Source organism: Hyperolius riggenbachi, chromosome 2, assembly GCF_040937935.1.
Source record: "Hyperolius riggenbachi isolate aHypRig1 chromosome 2, aHypRig1.pri, whole genome shotgun sequence".
NCBI lineage: Eukaryota > Metazoa > Chordata > Amphibia > Anura > Hyperoliidae > Hyperolius > Hyperolius riggenbachi.
The window spans coordinates 140,481,467-140,491,072 of record NC_090647.1 but is presented as its reverse complement, the minus strand read 5'-3'; the positions used below and the strand labels follow the sequence as shown (position 1 = coordinate 140,491,072).

General features: G+C 61.5%; 8 non-coding genes and 38 pseudogenes across 8 annotated transcripts; 30 read left to right on the top strand and 16 right to left on the bottom strand.

Annotated features, from left to right (window-relative positions):
- Positions 1 to 80: 80 nt before the first annotated feature.
- Positions 81 to 199, top strand: LOC137557173 (5S ribosomal RNA; annotated as a pseudogene).
- An 83-nt stretch (positions 200 to 282) lies between these two features.
- Positions 283 to 401, top strand: LOC137551450 (5S ribosomal RNA). Its single transcript, XR_011027024.1, has one exon. It is a non-coding gene; the product is annotated as a 5S ribosomal RNA (ribosomal RNA).
- Positions 402 to 484: 83 nt separating this feature from the next.
- Positions 485 to 603, top strand: LOC137557219 (5S ribosomal RNA; annotated as a pseudogene).
- Positions 604 to 686: 83 nt separating this feature from the next.
- LOC137551438 (5S ribosomal RNA) lies at positions 687 to 805 on the top strand. Its single transcript, XR_011027023.1, has one exon. It is a non-coding gene; the product is annotated as a 5S ribosomal RNA (ribosomal RNA).
- An 83-nt stretch (positions 806 to 888) lies between these two features.
- On the top strand, positions 889 to 1,007 carry LOC137557662 (5S ribosomal RNA; annotated as a pseudogene).
- Positions 1,008 to 1,090: 83 nt separating this feature from the next.
- Positions 1,091 to 1,209, top strand: LOC137559372 (5S ribosomal RNA; annotated as a pseudogene).
- Positions 1,210 to 1,293: 84 nt separating this feature from the next.
- Positions 1,294 to 1,412, top strand: LOC137557613 (5S ribosomal RNA; annotated as a pseudogene).
- Positions 1,413 to 1,495: 83 nt separating this feature from the next.
- LOC137559508 (5S ribosomal RNA) lies at positions 1,496 to 1,614 on the top strand (annotated as a pseudogene).
- Positions 1,615 to 1,697: 83 nt separating this feature from the next.
- On the top strand, positions 1,698 to 1,816 carry LOC137556519 (5S ribosomal RNA). The gene has a single exon (XR_011029165.1). It is a non-coding gene; the product is annotated as a 5S ribosomal RNA (ribosomal RNA).
- An 83-nt stretch (positions 1,817 to 1,899) lies between these two features.
- LOC137551426 (5S ribosomal RNA) lies at positions 1,900 to 2,018 on the top strand. The gene has a single exon (XR_011027022.1). It is a non-coding gene; the product is annotated as a 5S ribosomal RNA (ribosomal RNA).
- Positions 2,019 to 2,101: 83 nt separating this feature from the next.
- Positions 2,102 to 2,219, top strand: LOC137551434 (5S ribosomal RNA; annotated as a pseudogene).
- An 83-nt stretch (positions 2,220 to 2,302) lies between these two features.
- On the top strand, positions 2,303 to 2,421 carry LOC137553294 (5S ribosomal RNA). The gene has a single exon (XR_011027236.1). It is a non-coding gene; the product is annotated as a 5S ribosomal RNA (ribosomal RNA).
- Positions 2,422 to 2,504: 83 nt separating this feature from the next.
- LOC137552047 (5S ribosomal RNA) lies at positions 2,505 to 2,624 on the top strand (annotated as a pseudogene).
- An 83-nt stretch (positions 2,625 to 2,707) lies between these two features.
- On the top strand, positions 2,708 to 2,826 carry LOC137551413 (5S ribosomal RNA). Its single transcript, XR_011027020.1, has one exon. It is a non-coding gene; the product is annotated as a 5S ribosomal RNA (ribosomal RNA).
- An 83-nt stretch (positions 2,827 to 2,909) lies between these two features.
- Positions 2,910 to 3,028, top strand: LOC137556714 (5S ribosomal RNA). Its single transcript, XR_011029353.1, has one exon. It is a non-coding gene; the product is annotated as a 5S ribosomal RNA (ribosomal RNA).
- Positions 3,029 to 3,111: 83 nt separating this feature from the next.
- On the top strand, positions 3,112 to 3,230 carry LOC137557172 (5S ribosomal RNA; annotated as a pseudogene).
- An 83-nt stretch (positions 3,231 to 3,313) lies between these two features.
- LOC137557218 (5S ribosomal RNA) lies at positions 3,314 to 3,432 on the top strand (annotated as a pseudogene).
- An 83-nt stretch (positions 3,433 to 3,515) lies between these two features.
- LOC137557272 (5S ribosomal RNA) lies at positions 3,516 to 3,634 on the top strand (annotated as a pseudogene).
- An 83-nt stretch (positions 3,635 to 3,717) lies between these two features.
- Positions 3,718 to 3,836, top strand: LOC137549100 (5S ribosomal RNA; annotated as a pseudogene).
- An 83-nt stretch (positions 3,837 to 3,919) lies between these two features.
- On the top strand, positions 3,920 to 4,038 carry LOC137549375 (5S ribosomal RNA; annotated as a pseudogene).
- Positions 4,039 to 4,121: 83 nt separating this feature from the next.
- Positions 4,122 to 4,240, top strand: LOC137558040 (5S ribosomal RNA; annotated as a pseudogene).
- Positions 4,241 to 4,323: 83 nt separating this feature from the next.
- Positions 4,324 to 4,442, top strand: LOC137556674 (5S ribosomal RNA). Its single transcript, XR_011029314.1, has one exon. It is a non-coding gene; the product is annotated as a 5S ribosomal RNA (ribosomal RNA).
- Positions 4,443 to 4,525: 83 nt separating this feature from the next.
- LOC137553993 (5S ribosomal RNA) lies at positions 4,526 to 4,644 on the top strand (annotated as a pseudogene).
- An 83-nt stretch (positions 4,645 to 4,727) lies between these two features.
- Positions 4,728 to 4,846, top strand: LOC137558784 (5S ribosomal RNA; annotated as a pseudogene).
- An 83-nt stretch (positions 4,847 to 4,929) lies between these two features.
- LOC137557188 (5S ribosomal RNA) lies at positions 4,930 to 5,048 on the top strand (annotated as a pseudogene).
- An 83-nt stretch (positions 5,049 to 5,131) lies between these two features.
- Positions 5,132 to 5,250, top strand: LOC137550583 (5S ribosomal RNA; annotated as a pseudogene).
- Positions 5,251 to 5,333: 83 nt separating this feature from the next.
- On the top strand, positions 5,334 to 5,452 carry LOC137551852 (5S ribosomal RNA; annotated as a pseudogene).
- Positions 5,453 to 5,534: 82 nt separating this feature from the next.
- Positions 5,535 to 5,653, top strand: LOC137548049 (5S ribosomal RNA; annotated as a pseudogene).
- Positions 5,654 to 5,736: 83 nt separating this feature from the next.
- On the top strand, positions 5,737 to 5,855 carry LOC137552034 (5S ribosomal RNA; annotated as a pseudogene).
- Positions 5,856 to 5,938: 83 nt separating this feature from the next.
- LOC137549469 (5S ribosomal RNA) lies at positions 5,939 to 6,057 on the top strand (annotated as a pseudogene).
- Positions 6,058 to 6,242: 185 nt separating this feature from the next.
- On the bottom strand, positions 6,243 to 6,361 carry LOC137559143 (5S ribosomal RNA; annotated as a pseudogene).
- Positions 6,362 to 6,444: 83 nt separating this feature from the next.
- LOC137547931 (5S ribosomal RNA) lies at positions 6,445 to 6,563 on the bottom strand (annotated as a pseudogene).
- Positions 6,564 to 6,646: 83 nt separating this feature from the next.
- LOC137548185 (5S ribosomal RNA) lies at positions 6,647 to 6,765 on the bottom strand (annotated as a pseudogene).
- Positions 6,766 to 6,848: 83 nt separating this feature from the next.
- On the bottom strand, positions 6,849 to 6,967 carry LOC137558608 (5S ribosomal RNA; annotated as a pseudogene).
- Positions 6,968 to 7,050: 83 nt separating this feature from the next.
- On the bottom strand, positions 7,051 to 7,169 carry LOC137548301 (5S ribosomal RNA; annotated as a pseudogene).
- Positions 7,170 to 7,252: 83 nt separating this feature from the next.
- On the bottom strand, positions 7,253 to 7,371 carry LOC137557271 (5S ribosomal RNA; annotated as a pseudogene).
- Positions 7,372 to 7,453: 82 nt separating this feature from the next.
- LOC137548693 (5S ribosomal RNA) lies at positions 7,454 to 7,572 on the bottom strand (annotated as a pseudogene).
- Positions 7,573 to 7,833: 261 nt separating this feature from the next.
- On the bottom strand, positions 7,834 to 7,952 carry LOC137548627 (5S ribosomal RNA; annotated as a pseudogene).
- An 83-nt stretch (positions 7,953 to 8,035) lies between these two features.
- Positions 8,036 to 8,154, bottom strand: LOC137557777 (5S ribosomal RNA; annotated as a pseudogene).
- An 83-nt stretch (positions 8,155 to 8,237) lies between these two features.
- LOC137549539 (5S ribosomal RNA) lies at positions 8,238 to 8,356 on the bottom strand (annotated as a pseudogene).
- An 83-nt stretch (positions 8,357 to 8,439) lies between these two features.
- LOC137558212 (5S ribosomal RNA) lies at positions 8,440 to 8,558 on the bottom strand (annotated as a pseudogene).
- Positions 8,559 to 8,641: 83 nt separating this feature from the next.
- LOC137548745 (5S ribosomal RNA) lies at positions 8,642 to 8,760 on the bottom strand (annotated as a pseudogene).
- Positions 8,761 to 8,843: 83 nt separating this feature from the next.
- LOC137552627 (5S ribosomal RNA) lies at positions 8,844 to 8,962 on the bottom strand (annotated as a pseudogene).
- An 83-nt stretch (positions 8,963 to 9,045) lies between these two features.
- On the bottom strand, positions 9,046 to 9,164 carry LOC137557187 (5S ribosomal RNA; annotated as a pseudogene).
- An 83-nt stretch (positions 9,165 to 9,247) lies between these two features.
- On the bottom strand, positions 9,248 to 9,366 carry LOC137548271 (5S ribosomal RNA; annotated as a pseudogene).
- An 82-nt stretch (positions 9,367 to 9,448) lies between these two features.
- Positions 9,449 to 9,567, bottom strand: LOC137557602 (5S ribosomal RNA; annotated as a pseudogene).
- Positions 9,568 to 9,606: the final 39 nt, after the last annotated feature.

Below are 9,606 nucleotides of genomic sequence, written 5' to 3'. Positions count from 1 at the left end.
TTTTGGGTTTGAGGCCCAATGGCTATGAGCACGCGTGGGAAGCCTCACCTTCAAGGCGCCGGAACGGCGCCTTGGAGGTTTCCTGCGGCCACACTAAGCCGAAAGCGCCCGCTCTCGTCAGATCGCGGAAGCTAAGCGGCTTCAGGCCTGGTTAGTAGCTGCATGGGAGACCGGCTGTGAACCCCAGGTGCTGCAGGCATTGTTTTGGGTTTGAGGCCCAATGGCTATGAGCACGCGTGGGAAGCCTCACCTTCAAGGCGCCGGAACGGCGCCCTGGAGGTTGCCTGCGGCCACACTAAGCCGAAAGCGCCCGCTCTCGTCAGATCGCGGAAGCTAAGCGGCTTCAGGCCTGGTTAGTAGCTGCATGGGAGACCGGCTGTGAACCCCAGGTGCTGCAGGCGTTGTTTTGGGTTTGAGGCCCAATGGCTATGAGCACGCGTGGGAAGCCTCACCTTCAAGGCGCCGGAACGGCGCCTTGGAGGTTGCCTGCGGCCACACTAAGCCGAAAGCGCCCGCTCTCGTCAGATCGCGGAAGCTAAGTGGCTTCAGGCCTGGTTAGTAGCTGCATGGGAGACCGGCTGTGAACCCCAGGTGCTGCAGGCATTGTTTTGGGTTTGAAGCCCAATGGCTATGAGCACGCGTGGGAAGCCTCACCTTCAAGGCGCCGGAACGGCGCCCTGGAGGTTGCCTGCGGCCACACTAAGCCGAAAGCGCCCGCTCTCGTCAGATCGCGGAAGCTAAGCGGCTTCAGGCCTGGTTAGTAGCTGCATGGGAGACCGGCTGTGAACCCCAGGTGCTGCAGGCGTTGTTTTGGGTTTGAGGCCCAATGGCTATGAGCACGCGTGGGAAGCCTCACCTTCAAGGCGCCGGAACGGCGCCTTGGAGGTTGCCTGCGGCCACACTAAGCCGAAAGCGCCCGCTCTCGTCAGATCGCGGAAGCTAAGCGGCTTCAGGCCTGGTTAGTAGCTGCATGGGAGACTGGCTGTGAACCCCAGGTGCTGCAGGCATTGTTTTGGGTTTGAGGCCCAATGGCTATGAGCACGCGTGGGAAGCCTCACCTTCAAGGCGCCGGAACGGCGCCTTGAAGGTTGCCTGCGGCCACACCAAGCCGACAGCGCCCGCTCTCGTCAGATCGCGGAAGCTAAGCGGCTTCAGGCCTGGTTAGTAGCTGCATGGGAGACCGGCTGTGAACCCCAGGTGCTGCAGGCATTGTTTTGGGTTTGAGGCCCAATGGCTATGAGCACGCGTGGGAAGCCTCACCTTCAAGGCGCCGGAACGGCGCCCTGGAAGGTGGCCTGCGGCCACACCAAGCCGAAAGCGCCCGCTCTCGTCAGATCGCGGAAGCTAAGCGGCTTCAGGCCTGGTTAGTAGCTGCATGGGAGACCGGCTGTGAACCCCAGGTGCTGCAGGCATTGTTTTGGGTTTGAGGCCCAATGGCTATGAGCACGCGTGGGAAGCCTCACCTTCAAGGCGCCGGAACGGCGCCTTGGAGGTTGCCTGCGGCCACACTAAGCCGAAAGCGCCCGCTCTCGTCAGATCGCAGAAGCTAAGCGGCTTCAGGCCTGGTTAGTAGCTGCATGGGAGACCGGCTGTGAACCCCAGGTGCTGCAGGCGTTGTTTTGGGTTTGAGGCCCAATGGCTATGAGCACGCGTGGGAAGCCTCACCTTCAAGGCGCCGGAACGGCGCCTTGGAGGTTGCCTGCGGCCACACTAAGCCGAAAGCGCCCGCTCTCGTCAGATCGCGGAAGCTAAGCGGCTTCAGGCCTGGTTAGTAGCTGCATGGGAGACCGGCTGTGAACCCCAGGTGCTGCAGGCATTGTTTTGGGTTTGAGGCCCAATGGCTATGAGCACGCGTGGGAAGCCTCACCTTCAAGGCGCCGGAACGGCGCCCTGGAGGTTGCCTGCGGCCACACTAAGCCGAAAGCGCCCGCTCTCGTCAGATCGCGGAAGCTAAGCGGCTTCAGGCCTGGTTAGTAGCTGCATGGGAGACCGGCTGTGAACCCCAGGTGCTGCAGGCGTTGTTTTGGGTTTGAGGCCCAATGGCTATGAGCACGCGTGGGAAGCCTCACCTTCAAGGCGCCGGAACGGCGCCTTGGAGGTTGCCTGCGGCCACACCAAGCCGAAAGCGCCCGCTCTCGTCAGATCGCGGAAGCTAAGCGCTTCAGGCCTGGGTAGTAGCTGCATGGGAGACCGGCTGTGAACCCCAGGTGCTGCAGGCATTGTTTTGGGTTTGAGGCCCAATGGCTATGAGCACGCGTGGGAAGCCTCACCTTCAAGGCGCCGGAACGGCGCCCTGGAGGTTGCCTGCGGCCACACTAAGCCGAAAGCGCCCGCTCTCATCAGATCGCGGAAGCTAAGCGGCTTCAGGCCTGGTTAGTAGCTGCATGGGAGACCGGCTGTGAACCCCAGGTGCTGCAGGCGTTGTTTTGGGTTTGAGGCCCAATGGCTATGAGCACGCGTGGGAAGCCTCACCTTCAAGGCGCCGGAACGGCGCCTTGGAGGTTGCCTGCGGCCACACCAAGCCGAAAGCGCCCGCTCTCGTCAGATCGCGGAAGCTAAGCGTGCTTCAGGCCTGGTTAGTAGCTGCATGGGAGACCGGCTGTGAACCCCAGGTGCTGCAGGCATTGTTTTGGGTTTGAGGCCCAATGGCTATGAGCACGTGTGGGAAGCCTCACCTTCAAGGCGCCGGAACGGCGCCCTGGAGGTTGCCTGCGGCCACACTAAGCCGAAAGCGCCCGCTCTCGTCAGATCGCGGAAGCTAAGCGGCTTCAGGCCTGGTTAGTAGCTGCATGGGAGACCGGCTGTGAACCCCAGGTGCTGCAGGCGTTGTTTTGGGTTTGAGGCCCAATGGCTATGAGCACGCGTGGGAAGCCTCACCTTCAAGGCGCCGGAAGGGCGCCCTGGAGGTTGCTTGCGGCCACACTAAGCCGAAAGCGCCCGCTCTCGTCAGATCGCGGAAGCTAAGCGGCTTCAGGCCTGGTTAGTAGCTGCATGGGAGACCGGCTGTGAACCCCAGGTGCTGCAGGCATTGTTTTGGGTTTGAGGCCCAATGGCTATGAGCACGCGTGGGAAGCCTCACCTTCAAGGCGCCGGAACGGCGCCTTGGAGGTTTCCTGCGGCCACACTAAGCCGAAAGCGCCCGCTCTCGTCAGATCGCGGAAGCTAAGCGGCTTCAGGCCTGGTTAGTAGCTGCATGGGAGACCGGCTGTGAACCCCAGGTGCTGCAGGCATTGTTTTGGGTTTGAGGCCCAATGGCTATGAGCACGCGTGGGAAGCCTCACCTTCAAGGCGCCGGAACGGCGCCTTGGAGGTTGCCTGCGGCCACACTAAGCCGAAAGCGCCCGCTCTCGTCAGATCGCGGAAGCTAAGTGGCTTCAGGCCTGGTTAGTAGCTGCATGGGAGACCGGCTGTGAACCCCAGGTGCTGCAGGCATTGTTTTGGGTTTGAAGCCCAATGGCTATGAGCACGCGTGGGAAGCCTCACCTTCAAGGCGCCGGAACGGCGCCCTGGAGGTTGCCTGCGGCCACACTAAGCCGAAAGCGCCCGCTCTCGTCAGATCGCGGAAGCTAAGCGGCTTCAGGCCTGGTTAGTAGCTGCATGGGAGACCGGCTGTGAACCCCAGGTGCTGCAGGTGTTTTTTTGGGTTTGAGGCCCAATGGCTATGAGCACGCGTGGGAAGCCTCACCTTCAAGGCGCCGGAGCGGCGCCTTGGAGTTTGCCTGCGGCCACACTAAGCCGAAAGCGCCCGCTCTCGTTAGATCGCGGAAGCTAAGTGGCTTCAGGCCTGGTTAGTAGCTGCATGGGAGATCGGCTGTGAACCCCAGGTGCTGCAGGCGTTTTTTTGGGTTTGAGGCCCAATGGCTATGAGCACGCGTGGGAAGCCTCACCTTCAAGGCGCCGGAACGGCGCCTTGGAGTTTGCCTGCGGCCACACTAAGCCGAAAGCGCCCGCTCTCGTCAGATCGCGGAAGCTAAGTGGCTTCAGCCCTGGTTAGTAGCTGCATGGGAGACCGGCTGTGAACCCCAGGTGCTGCAGGCGTTTTTTTGGGTTTGAGGCCCAATGGCTATGAGCACGCGTGGGAAGCCTCACCTTCAAGGCGCCGGAACGGCGCATTGGAGTTTGCCTGCGGCCACACTAAGCCGAAAGCGCCCGCTCTCGTCAGATCGCGGAAGCTAAGTGGCTTCAGGCCTGGTTAGTAGCTGCATGGGAGACCGGCTGTGAACCCCAGGTGCTGCAGGCGTTATTTTGGGTTTGAGGCTCAATGGCTATGAGCACGCGTGGGAAGCCTCACCTTCAAGGCGCCGGAACGGCGCGTTGGAGGTTGCCTGTGGCCACACTAAGCCGAAAGCGCCCGCTCTCGTCAGATCGCGGAAGCTAAGCGGCTTCAGGCCTGGTTAGTAGCTGCATGGGAGACCGGCTGTGAACCCCAGGTGCTGCAGGCATTTTTTTGGGTTTGAGGCCCAATGGCTATGAGCACGCGTGGGAAGCCTCACCTTCAAGGCGCCGGAACGGCGTCTTGGAGGTTCCCTGCGGCCACACTAAGCCGAAAGCGTCCGCTCTCGACAGGTCGCGGAAGCTGAGCGGCTTCAGGCCTGGTTAGTAGCTGCATGGGAGACCAGCTGTGAACGCCAGGTGCTGCAGGCTTTTTTTTGGGTTTGAGGCCCAATGGCTATGAGCACGCGTGGGAAGCCTCACCTTCAAGGCGCCGGAACGGCGCACTGGAGGTTGCCTGCGGCCACACTAAGCCGAAAGCGCCCGCTCTCGTCAGATTGCGGAAGCTAAGCGGCTTCAGGCCTGGTTAGTAGCTGCATGGGAGACCGGCTGTGAACCCCAGGTGCTGCAGGCGTTTTTTTGGGTTTGAGGCCCAATGGCTATGAGCACGCGTGGGAAGCCTCACCTTCAAGGCGCCGGAACGGCGCCTTGGAGGCGGCCTGCGGCCACACTAAGCCGAAAGCGCCCGCTCTCGTCAGATCGCGGAAGCTAAGCGGTTTCAGGCCTGGTTAGTAGCTGCATGGGAGACCGGCTGTGAACCCCAGGTGCTGCAGGCGTTTTTTTGGGTTTGAGTCCCAATGGCTATGAGCACGCGTGGGAAGCCTCACCTTCAAGGCGCCGGAACGGCGCCCTGGAGGTTACCTGCGGCCACACTAAGCCGAAAGCGCCCGCTCTCGTCAGATCACGGAAGCTAAGTGGCTTCAGGCCTGGTTAGTAGCTGCATGGGAGACCGGCTGTGAACCCCAGGTGCTGCAGGCATTTTTTTGGGTTTGAGGCCCAATGGCTATGAGCACGCGTGGGAAGCCTCACCTTCAAGGCGCCGGATCGGCGCCCTGGAGGTTGCCTGCGGCCACACTAAGCCGAAAGCGCCCGCTCTCGTCAGATTGCGGTAGCTAATCGGCTTCAGGCCTGGTTAGTAGCTGCATGGGACACCGGCTGTGAACCCCAGGTGCTGCAGGCGTTTTTTGGGTTTGAGGCCCAATGGCTATGAGCACGCGTGGGAAGCCTCACCTTCTAGGCGCCGGAACGGCGCCTTGGAGGTTGCCTGCGGCCACACTAAGCCGAAAGCGCCCACTCTCGTCAGATCGCGGAAGCTAAGCGGCTTCAGGCCTGGTTAGTAGCTGCATGGGAGACCGGCTGTGAACCCCAGGTGCTGCAGGCGTATTTTTGGATTTGAGGCCCAATGGCTATGAGCACGCGTGGGAAGCCTCACCTTCAAGGCGCCGTAACGGCGCCTTGGAGGTAGCCTGCGGCCACACTAAGCCGAAAGCGCCCACTCTCGTCAGATCGCGGAAGCTAAGCGGCTTCAGGCCTGGTTAGTAGCTGCATGGGAGACCGGCTGTGAACCCCAGGTGCTGAAGGCGTTTTTTGGGGGTTTGAGGCCCAATGGCTATGAGCACGCGTGGGAAGCCTCACCTTCAAGGCGCCGGAACGGCGCCTTGGAGGTTACTGCGGCCACACTAAGCCGAAAGCGCCCGCTCTCGTCAGATCGCGGAAGCTAAGCGGTTTCAGGCCTGGTTAGTAGCTGCATGGGAGACCGGCTGTGAACCCCAGGTGCTGCAGGCGTTTTTTTGGGTTTGAGGCCCAATGGCTATGAGCAGGCCTGAAGCCGCTTAGCTTCCGCGATCTGACGAGAGCGGGCGCTTTCGGCTTAGTGTGGCCGCAGGCAACCTCCAAGGCGCCGTTCCGGCGCCTTGAAGGTGAGGCTTCCCACGCGTGCTCATAGCCATTGGGCCTCAAACCCAAAAAAACGCCTGCAGCACCTGGGGTTCACAGCCGGTCTCCCATGCAGCTACTAACCAGGCCTGAAGCCGCTTAGCTTCCGCGATCTGACGAGAGCGGGCGCTTTCGGCTTAGTGTGGCCGCAGGGAACCTCCAGGGCGCCGTTCCGGCGCCTTGAAGGTGAGGCTTCCCACGCGTGCTCATAGCCATTGAGCCTCAAACCCAAAAAAACGCCTGCAGCACCTGGGGTTCACAGCCGGTCTCCCATGCAGCTACTAACCAGGCCTGAAGCCGCTTAGCTTCCGCGATTTGACGAGAGCGGGCGCTTTCGGCTTAGTGTGGCCGCAGGCAACCTCCAAGATGCCGTTCCGGCGCCTTGAAGGTGAGGCTTCCCACGCGTGCTCATAGCCATTGGGCCTCAAACCCAAAAAAACACCTGCAGCACCTGGGGTTCACAGCCGGTCTCCCATGCAGCTACTAACCAGGCCTGAAGCCGCTTAGCTTCCACGATCTGACGAGAGCGGGCGCTTTCGGCTTAGTGTGGCCGCAGGCAACCTCCAAGGCGCCGTTCCGGCGCCTTGAAGGTGAGGCTTCCCACGCGTGCTCATAGCCATTGGGTCTCAAACCCAAAAAAACGCCTGCAGCACCTGGGGTTCACAGCCGGTCTCCCATGCAGCTACTAACCAGGCCTGAAGCCGCTTAGCTTCCACGATCTGACGAGAGCGGGCGCTTTCGGCTTAGTGTGGCCGCAGGCAACCTCCAGGGCGCCGTTCCGGCGCCTTGAAGGTGACGCTTCCCACGCGTGCTCATAGCCATTGGGCCTCAAACCCAAAAAAACACCTGCAGCACCTGGGGTTCACAGCCGGTCTCCCATGCAGCTACTAACCAGGCCTGAAGCCGCTTAGCTTCCGCAATCTGACGAGAGCGGGCGCTTTCGGCTTAGTGTGGCCGCAGGCAACCTCCAGGGCGCCGTTCCGGCGCCTTGAAGGTGAGGCTTCCCACGCGTGCTCATAGCCATTGGGCCTCAAACCCAAAAAAACACCTGCAGCACCTGGGGTTCACAGCCGGTCTCCCATGCAGCTACTAACCAGGCCTGAAGCCGCTTAGCTTCCGCGATCTGACGAGAGCGGGCGCTTTCGGCTTAGTGTGGCCGCAGGCAACCTACAGGGCGCCGTTCCGGCGCCTTGAAGGTGAGGCTTCCCACGCGTGCTCATAGCCATTGGGCCTCAAACCCAAAAAACGCCTGCAGCACCTGGGGTTCACAGCCGGTGTCCCATGCAGCTACTAACCAGGCCTGAAGCCGCTTAGCTTCCGCAATCTGACGAGAGCGGGCGCTTTCGGCTTAGTGTGGCCGCAGGCAACCTCCAGGGTGCCGTTCCGGCGCCTTGAAGGTGAGGCTTCCCACGCGTGCTCATAGCCATTGGGCCTCAAACCCAAAAAAACACCTGCAGCACCTGGGGTTCACAGCCGGTCTGAAGCCGCTTAGCTTCCGCAATCTGACGAGAGCGGGCGCTTTCGGCTTAGTGTGGCCGCAGGCAACCTCCAGGGCGCCGATCCGGCGCCTTGAAGGTGAGGCTTCCCACGCGTGCTCATAGCCATTGGGCCTCAAACCCAAAAAAACGCCTGCAGCACCTGGGGTTCACAGCCGGTCTCCAATGCAGCTACTAACCAGGCCTGAAGCCGCTTAGCTTCCGCGATCTGACGAGAGCGGGCGCTTTCGGCTTAGTGTGGCCGCAGGCAACCTCCAGGGCGCCGTTCCGGCGCCTTGAAGGTGAGGCTTCCCACGCGTGCTCATAGCCATTGGGCCTCAAACCCAAAAAAACGCCTGCAGCACCTGGGGTTCACAGCCGGTCTCCCATGCAGCTACTAACCAGGCCTGAAGCCGCTTAGCTTCCGCGATCTGACGAGAGCAGGCGCTTTCGGCTTAGTGTGGCCGCAGGCATCCTCCAAGCCGCCGTTCCGGCGCCTTGAAGGTGAGGCTTCCCACGCGTGCTCATAGCCATTGGGCCTCAAACCCAAAAAAACGCCTGCTGCACCTGGGGTTCACAGCCGGTCTCCCATGCAGCTACTAACCAGGCCTGAAGCCGCTTAGCTTCCACGATCTGACGAGAGCGGGCGCTTTCGGCTTAGTGTGGCCGCAGGCAACCTCCAAGGCGCCGTTCCGGCGCCTTGAAGGTGAGGCTACCCACGCGTGCTCATAGCCATTGGGCCTCAAACCCAAAAAAACGCCTGCAGCACCTGGGGTTCACACCCGGTCTCCCATGCAGCTACTAACCAGGCCTGAAGCCGCTTAGCTTCCGCGATCTGACGAGAGCGGGCACTTTCGGCTTAGTGTGGCCGCAGGCAATCTCCAGGGCGCCGTTCCGGCGCCTTGAAGGTGAGGCTTCCCACGCGTGCTCATAGCCATTGGGTCTCAAACCCAAAAAATCGCCTGCAGCACCTGGGGTTCACAGCCGGTCTCCCATGCAGCTACTAACCAGGCCTGAAGCCGCTTAGCTTCCACGATCTGACGAAAGCGGGCGCTTTCGGCTTAGTGTGGCCGCAGGCAACCTCCAGGGCGCCGTTCCGGCGCCTTGAAGGTGACGCTTCCCACGCGTGCTCATAGCCATTGGGCCTCAAACCCAAAAAAACACCTGCAGGACCTGGGGTTCACAGCCGGTCTCCCATGCAGCTACTAACCAGGCCTGAAGCCGCTTAGCTTCCGCGACCTGACGAGAGCAGGCGCTTTCGGCTTAGTGTGGCCGCAGGCAAGCTCCAGGGCGCCGTTCCGGCGCCTTGAAGGTGAGGCTTCCCACGCGTGCTCATAGCCATTGGGCCTCAAACCCAAAAAAACGCCTGCAGCACCTGGGGTTCACAGCCGGTCTCCCATGCAGCTACTAACCAGGCCTGAAACCGCTTAGCTTCCGCGATCTGACGAGAGCGGGCGCTTTCGGCTTAGTGTGGCCGCAGGCAACCTCCAAGGCGCCGTTCCGGCGCCTTGAAGGTGAGGCTTCCCACGCGTGCTCATAGCCATTGGGCCTCAAACCCAAAAAAACACCTGCAGCACCTGAGGTTCACAGCCGGTCTCCCATGCAGCTACTAACCAGGCCTGAAGCCGCTTAGCTTCCGCAATCTGACGAGAGCGGGTGCTTTCGGCTTAGTGTGGCCGCAGGCAACCTCCAGGGCGCCGTTCCGGCGCCTTGAAGGTGAGGCTTCCCACGCGTGCTCATAGCCATTGGGTCTCAAACCCAAAAAACGCCTGCAGCACCTGGGGTTCACAGCCGGTCTCCCATGCAGCTACTAACCAAGCCTGAAGCCGCTTAGCTTCCGCGATCTGACGAGAGCGGGCGCTTTCGGCTTAGTGTGGCCGCAGGCAACCTCCAGGGCGCCGTTCCGGCGCCTTGAAGGTGACGC